The sequence below is a fragment of the Phoenix dactylifera genome, chromosome 9 (genome assembly GCF_009389715.1).
Source record: "Phoenix dactylifera cultivar Barhee BC4 chromosome 9, palm_55x_up_171113_PBpolish2nd_filt_p, whole genome shotgun sequence".
Lineage (NCBI taxonomy): Eukaryota > Viridiplantae > Streptophyta > Magnoliopsida > Arecales > Arecaceae > Phoenix > Phoenix dactylifera.
In genome coordinates this window covers 7,455,298-7,464,258 of record NC_052400.1, presented here as the reverse complement: position 1 = coordinate 7,464,258, position 8,961 = coordinate 7,455,298, and positions in this window count along the sequence as shown.

Genomic DNA, 8,961 nt, shown 5'->3' with positions numbered 1-8,961 from the left:
GGAGGAGCACCATCCTCGAGAGGAGGAGCCACATCCTCCAGAGGAGGAGATGCATCCTCGAGAGGGGAGCTTCATCCTCGAGGAGGACATAGATGTGTTTGAGTTTTGTTTTGTATTGTTTTACTTTACTTATTGTATGCTCAAATCTACTTCAATTCATATCAATACAATGAGTAGACATCTTATCTTCAATTATGTGCCATTTGATGATTGGTTGTGCCATTGATTGTGGTTGATTACCTTCTTTTTGGTATGATGACAAAAAGGGGGAGAAATATGTATAAAATGTGTAAAAGGGGAGAAATATGAAAAAATATGTAAAAGAAATCAATGAAAATAAATAAAAAGATAAACTCTTAAAAATACACACAAATTTGTTCTAAGTGGATTCGGTACCTCGAGGCTCATTATCTCTCTTTTGGGGCTCCTAATGGAGTAATCTCCAGAATCTATTCAAGGGATATTCGGAGATTAGCTGAATCCTACTCAAGAACAAATTGACAGATTTTCCCTCTAAAAACAAAAAATTCAGTTCAAAAACTTCAAAGCATTAAAAGGAAATTCAGAGAATCAAAACATAGTTGAATGCATATGTTGAGGGGGAGAATCTAAATTTTAATCAAGCTAAATCATTAATGACATATAAGCCAAACAATTGATTGCATAATATGAAGGCTTATATAATTCCAAATGAAAGGGGGAGCTTTAACTCCGAAATTTGTTGTTTCACTCCTTTCAAACTTGGATAAATTAAATTATCAGACATTTGAATTCATTTATGGATTTTATTTCATTATTTATTGAGCAAGTCATTTTACAGATACTCAAAGTTTTGTCATCATCAAAAAGGGGGAGATTGTGGAGTGATTGATTAAAACCCCATTTGATTTTGATGAGCTCAAAGCATTTGAGTATATCTTGTGATTACTAATAAATTCAATTGAGTGTTTCAGTGAAAATCCTGTCCAAGTGTCTCTAGACTTGGTTCATAGTATTTTGGATAAGTTAAGAAGTCTGCTGAACCAAAGTCTGAGACTCGAGTCGACTCCCGAGTATCACGAGTCGACTCCAAGCGTATCAAGTTCACTGGCACGAGCTCGAGTCGACTCCAGACTAGTACGAGTCGACTCCGACTGAGAACAGAAAGAAGAACAGAAAGCCTCATCTCAGAACCTGTCAACGAGTCGACTCCTGAAGTGCGCGAGTCGACTCCAATGTTCAACGAGTCGACTCCAGGGTAGTAAGAGTCGACTCCAAGAGGTACACAAAGAAAAGTCAGAGAGCAGTTTTTCGGGTCTGAGATTCGAGTCGACTCCAGTGGAACGCGAGTCGACTCCAGTGGAACGCGAGTCGACTCCGATGGTTGGCAGGTCGACTCCAAAGAAAGCATGAGTCGACTCTTAGCGGAACACAAGGAAAAAGTCAGAGAGCATTTTTGGGACTCTGAGATTCGAGTCGCCTCCCGCATTGCACGAGTCGACTCCGAGACTCCGCGACCATCGACAGACAGAAAACCATGTTATTGCCTCTGAGATTCGAGTCGACTCCCAGACAGCTCGAGTCGACTCCAAGACAAGCTTCACGTCAAAAGGCAGAAGACCAACTTTCGAAAACTGAGAGCCGAGTCGACTCCAAGGAAGTTCGAGTCGACTCTAAGACTGGATGAGCCAAAAGACAGAGGATCGAGAGTTCGGGCTCTGAGATTCGAGTCGACTCCAAGGACAGTCGAGTCGACTCGAGTGGACAAAATTCAAAATTGGATCCACGGAATTCTGTGGATGAGCCGACTCCAAAATTGCCAGGTCAGCTCCAGAAGTTGGCGAGTCGACTCCGGGTCAAGACGAGTCGACTCCCAGTCGTGACGGCAACTTTAATTCAAATTTGGAACAGTTGCCGAGTCGACTCCGGAAAAGCTTGAGTCGACTCCCGCTACAGCCGAGTCGACTCCTGATCGCGCGAGTCGACTCCAACCCACCAACGGTCATATTGTCAGGCTGCGCAGAGTGTGCAGAACGGACAGAAAAAAGCAGTGTAACGGCTAGTTTCCGTGGGGGTTGGCTTAAATAGCCACAGAAGACTGTAGCAAGGCAGAGAACAACCATTCCACTCCAAGCATTCAAGCTTTCAAGCTCTGCAACGTGCTCTTCAACGAAAAAGGGGAAGATCAGCATTTACTGCAACCAACTACATCTTCCCAGCAATTAAAGCCTCCTCCTCCTGCATTCAAGTCGACTACTCATTCGAGAGGAGATCGGAGTTCAAGAAGCCATTCCTCTACTTCAGCTTAAAAGCGTTTGAGGGCTTCTAAACTCCTCTTTTGATTATATTGTTTTACATCTGCTTTTGAGAAGCTTATTTTCCTTTCTTTCTATAACTTGTATTTACTTGGTTCAATCGGGGGATTGAATCAAGGGGACTAAGGTTGGTTGGTGAGCCAAGTTAAAAACCAACGTGTGTAAGGGTTTGATTGTGAGCCCGGGAAAACAATCGGGGTTGGTTCTAGTCGGTGAGCCTGGAAAAACCGACCGAGTTCGTTGTGAGCTCGTAAAACAACAAGTTTGGTTGTGAGCTTGCAAAACAACCGGCTGTAATCCAAGGGGGTTATAGTGAAATTCCCAAGTGAGACTTGGGGAGTGGACGTAAGAGCAAGGGTTAGCTCCGAACCACTATAAAACCTTGTGTTTGTGATTGATTGGCTCTTTTCTTCTTACTCTCACATCACTCACAGCACTTAGGATTAATTAAATAACTTGCAATAGTTTTTAATTAATCATCCATAACGTTTTAAATATCTAAATTAATTTTAAAACCTAATTCACCCCCCCCCCCTCTTGGGTTGTCTATCTGGGCAACAGCTTTCATGAGCCAACTTCAGAAGATTGTGAGTCGACCCCAAATCAATCTCAGAAGATAGACAGAAAGTTGTAGACTTTTTTTCTTTGGCAAGATGACACAAAAAGAGCACGAGCCGATTCTAGTTTAACTAGAGTCGACTTCACAAACAAGCGAGTCGACCCCTGAAAGGCCATAGAGAAAAGATAGAGAGCTGACAATCATATCACATTAGCGAGTCGACTAATAAAAAACACAAGTTGACCCATTGAAAACACGACCCAACTCTAGTCAAATAAGAATCGACCTTAGAAACAAGTGAGTTGACCCTTAAATAGCCGTAGTGGAACGATAAAGAGTAGTAAAACTAAGTCTATTGAAGAGTCGACCCCTGAACTAAGATAGCCGACTCCACAATATTCATAGATGAAAGACATTGCGCAATAAAAGCAACAACAAGCTCGAGTCGAACCCTGAAGATTATGAGTTGACTCTTGAAGATCACAAGTCAATCCTAAAAATATTGAGTCGGTCTCTCTGAGCCTGACAACGATAATGACTAGTTTTTTTATAAGTCAAAATGACTATTTTTATCTCACAACGGCTCTTTTAACCTATCTAACGGCTAGGAGTATGTTCCAACCTTTTCCAAATGGTATACATTTATAAGAACACCAAAAGATAAAGAGAACTTAAGCAGTTCAAAGAGAAATCCACAAGTGCAAGAATAAGAAAGCAAAAAGAAGAGAGCCTCAAAGAGAAAATCATTCAAGAGCATTTACTGTGAGTTGCTCTATAGCTAGGAGTTGGTGAAGTGCATAGAAGATCAATCAAAGCCAACCAACAGAGTCAAGCTCCATTTATTACTTTGTATTTATTGTTTAGAAGTTATACTTAATTGTGCTGGCACTTAATTCTTTATATACTTTATTATAACAAGTTTCAAGGACTGAAACTTGGAGAAAGGTCAATTTAAATCTTAAATTGGAATGTGTTGAGATTGGGGTAGGCTCGGTGTAGGTTTTGATTGATTACATATAAAAATCAACTGGGTTGATTGTGAGCATGAGTAAAACAATCGATATAGATTTTGGTTGATTGCCTGTGAAAATCAATTAAGTTGATTGTAAGCCCGTGTAAAACAATCGGATTATAATTTTTGAAAGATTATAGTAGAAATTCTCAAGAGGGATATCTTGGAGAGTAAATGTAGGTGCAGGTTGGCACCAAACTACTTTAAATTTTGTGTATTTGTGTTGCTTAATTTGTTTGCATTAATTTGCTGCATATTTACTTACTAGTTTTGTTGAAATTATTATTCTTCCATCAAGCATTTATTTTGCTGCATTATCACCTAAAGTTTTTGAAAAGTCTAATTCACCCTCCTCTTGGGCTACATAGCTGGGCAACCCCACATAGATCAGATTTGATGAAACTATAGCAGATAAGAATTGCATCACCCTTTCAGACTTAGGAGGGTTCTACCATAATAAATTTTGCTAAGTGTAGGGGAATAGACCGAAAAAAGAGAGTTCGATCAAGAGAGGGACAAAAGCCTAGAACTTAGCTATGATCTATAGTAATACATGAAAATAGACTGAGGCGACTAAAGCAGTCTTAGGGATAGTCTCAATTATAGAACTATATCTTAGACTGAAAAAAATATGATTATCGGCCTGACAATTGTAGAGCAACCATGTTGATAAATGTGCATAGCTGACGATAACTAGCATTAGTTATCAGAACTGCTAGAGGTGAAAGCCAGATGTGGGAGCAACTATTAGAGTATTTAATTATTATTTATTAGTATAAATGAGTGAAAATTGTACTTTGTAAGTGATCCTTTGACAGTCAATCCAATGCATCTAACTAGCATTAGTTATCAAAACCACTAGAAGTGAAGGCCAGGCATGGGGGCAACTGTCAAAGTGGATAGTTATTATTTATTAGCATAAATAAGTTAAAATTGTATTCTGTAAGTGACCTTTCGACAATCAATCTAGTACATTTTTATCTTATCTTAGTTTCATTTTATCTTTTACTCTATGAGTAGACATAATTTAGATTTCTATCATAGTCCAGTACTACACATGTCTACTGTAGCCCAACTATATCTCTTATCCTTTGAATGGTGGTATGACAGTGGCAAAAATTCTTGAAAGTCAATGCACCTAGACCCACGCTACTCTTTATTCTCCCTTCAATTACTTTCTAGCTGATTCGACATTAGTGGCACGACTGTGTATATCAATCTACACCATTGGGCTGGTCACCACTCTTCCTTGCGACACTCGGATAGGACTTTGCTAGTGGGCCACGTGACACACACGTTCAGATGGGATGATAAGAAGCCAACAAGCCTTTTGGCATGCCTGATGGGACATCATGTAATCATCGTCATACTGATTTCAGGGGGACAACTGCATAGCTATCATTATGCCACTACCAAAGAAAGTCAAGGAAGCAACTATAGAAAAAGCGGCCACCATACTAAGGCCATTGTTAGAGCGCTATGCAGCATCTTCGACTTTGATAGTGGAATGGTTTGAAAAACTTATTTTCATAGTTGAAAGCTGCTACACAAAGCCACAGTACATTCCGGTGAGTCCAACAATGAAGACAATTGAACCCATCTTTGTGATGGATAAATCAACTTATGAGTCAGCATATGAAAGTACTAAGCTACAATATATTACGGCAAGTTCTGTGGTGAAGATGGTTGAGCCTACTCTTGTGACGGACAAATCGGCTTATCAATCAGCTTATGAAAATACCACTGTGTATGAAAGATCGGAGTTGGAGACTTTGGATCATCAAGAGATAATAGTCGAAGATGATGCAATTGAGCCATCAAACCTATTGATCAAGGTATTGTAGCAGTCACGCTAACAAAGCTATACAAGACTGAACTATCAAGAAATACTTCGGCCAATGCTTGGCCGAAATTTGAGATTGACGGTCATGGTAAGTTACAGAAGATAGTTGCCAAATTTGGCAAATGTTTCTTGATGTTAGTTCCTGATCATTTTCTCGAGAGTGAAAGGCAAAATTTTAGCAACCTCAAAATACCGACTGTATGCATCACAAGGGCTGGGAGACAACCTTATCAAAGAAAACTTCTAGAGGTTTTCTTTGTATGTAATTTGTGTTCCATATGCCAAGAAGCAATATGACAATGCGAGGATCGATTCAGTCTAGTAACTAGCATTACAAATGATCAAAAACTTTTACATAGATTATGGATAGTACAGACCTCGATGTTACACAAAAAAAGCCACTAGAAGATTGGAAAAAGTGAATTCAGTTTGAAAGCTAAATAAATAATAGTATTATATTATCTAATTAGGAATTCCACAAAACGTTTTGGCCAATAAGTTGATACAAATAATAACGCTTTACTATGATGGATTATGTTCTACGGGACTTTTCACAATTCTTTAATTTCTTCTACTCTTCTTGGGGCACTTTAGATGGTAGTTTGTGGGCTTCTCTAGGAATTGTACTTCTACAAGGATCAGTTTTACTTCAAAGGACTCGATTTAGGTCTTTTGATCAACGTTGAAAATCATCGGCCTGGTTTGCTAAGGGATAAGCTGAATTATGAAGAATGTTGACGTTCAAGCTATTAATAAGAAGCTTATATTGAAAGAGACAAGCAAGAAAACACAAAATCAAAAGGCCGTACTATTTTATTACCAGGAACTAATACAATTACACAAGCTTGAGTGCAAGGCTGATAGGATGGATCCTTTTCATGTGTTTGTTTATCTATTGACTAAGGCTAATAGGTCATTCGCCATTATCTCACCAAAGCTTCAGAACAATCCAATGGTCTACTTACTGCATGTTGTCATCAATTACAAGAGAGGCAGACCGAGTGCAGCGAGCTTTGGTCTTAGGAGGCGGACATAGTTGATGGAAGTAGAAATGTAAAAGCTCCACTGTAACCAACCCAAAGAAAGTGAAGATGCAGATTTAGTTGAGGGTCGATAAAAAAAGATGTTGACTTGTTGATTGGAAGCCCTCAACTAAACAACAAGCCTTTGGTAACAATATTCCAATTTAGCAATGCAGTCCATTTGCAATGATACCCGATTTATGATAGTATTCCAATTCAGTAAACCAGTCAAAAATTGGTGGATCAAAATAAATAGATTGTCATAGCCAATACTCAGTCTCACTCACCATGATGAGAGAGAAGATCAAGAGATATGAGGTTAGTTAGGGGGAAGGAGAGAAATAAACACTAGAGATAGGGATGCAAGGTTTATTTATAAAGAAAATGCGTGCCATACCAAAAGATGAAGCTAAATCTCATTAATCTGGAAGATGACACTAGAACTTTATGGATTTGGGTGATTTCTCAAGCAATGTGCGGGCTATTCTGGTACCTAAATGCATTCCATGGCAAGAGCAAAAGACTAGGAGGAATTGGAAGGGATATGAGCAGATTACCGAAGAGGAAAATAATGCTTCAATAAAAGGGTGGCATTCAATCAGCAAATTGAAACCATGACTATGAGATTTTTTACTCTACAGGTATTGAGGAGGTGATGATAGACATCTCATCAATCTTTTGACCATCGGCCAATAAGATGTGAAAGGCATTATTTCCACTCCATCTCAACAATCTAGTTACAACCAAGAACAAGCACTATGTGAATCAGGTTTGATAAAACCAAACCATATGAGAATCATGTAATTGCCAGAATAGAGAATCAAAGGAGAGATTGGTCAAAAGCCTAGAACTTGGCCAAAATCAACTGCAATACATGGAAATAGATCGAGATAATTGAAATGGTTTCAAGGATAGTCTCAAAAATTGAATTGTATCTTATGCCAAAAAGATACGATTATCAGCTTGATGGTTGCAAAGCAATTGTGTTGACGAACGTGCATAGTGGTGGATAACTGGCATTAGTTACCAGAACCGCTAGAGTAAAAATCAGACATAGAAGCAACCATTAGAGTATACAGTTTTTATCTATTAGTATAAATGAGTGAAAATTATACTTTGTGACTCTTCAAAATAACCATTGGAAGAGCAATGATGAATTCGATCTGAAAGTAGAATAAATAATAATATTATTTTTTATCAGAATTCCACAAGAGTTTCAACCAAGTCGATATAGATCATAATATTAAGAATCCCACAAAAACTTTAGCTAGTAGGCTAATACAGATGGTATTGTGAATTCTATTTTTCATGCCTGTCACAACTTCTCAAATTTATTTTTCTTGAAGAATTCTAGACGTTAGTTCATTGTACTTCTCAATGGACAGCTTTACATCAAGGGATCTAGTTCTATTCAACACTGAAGATCGTTGCCTTGGTTGCCAAGGATAATGAAAGATGATGATGCTCAAGCCATTAATGAAAAGATTATATTAAGAAAGGCACGCAAGAAGAGATAATTAAAAGACTATGTTACTCTATTATCTTTGACTAATTACATGAGTACAAGACCGAATGAGTAATAGCTCTCAAAGTGCTCACTTCTGTCATCTTTGTTGGCCCACCAGAGCTTCAAAAAGATCTAGTACTCTGCCTATCGCACTTCTTCATCGATTGCAATAGAGGTAAGAGTAAGTGCAGCAAGCTTCAGACTAAGGTATGGATATAACTGATAGGACTGGAAACATGATAAAAGCCGTCCAAACCAATCCAAAGAAGATGAGAGTGCAAAATTAGCCAAAGGCTGGTTAGCAAGATATCAGCCTGTCGATTTGGAAGCACTGGACCAAGCAGTAAGCTGCTGGTGACGGCATTCCAATTCAGCAATGTCACCTATTCATGGTGACATTTCAATTTTTGACAGTGTTTCAGTTTGCCTAACCAATCAGAAGTTAGTTTGTCAAAGTGAATAGATTGCGCCTGCCAATACTCAGTCTCACTCACCACGGTAAGGAAAAGAAGAATAGAAAAAGATATAAGGATAGTTAAGAGATTTATGGGCATGGGAGAGAGGAATCCAGTACTATTTATAGAAGAGAAGCATACCTTATCTAAAGATAAATCAAAATCTTCATTAAAAGGAAGATAGCACCAAATCTTGATGGGTTTGTAGGATTCTTCGAGAAGTATGCATGCTATTTGGTACCTAGAAGCATTATACATAAGGAGATGTG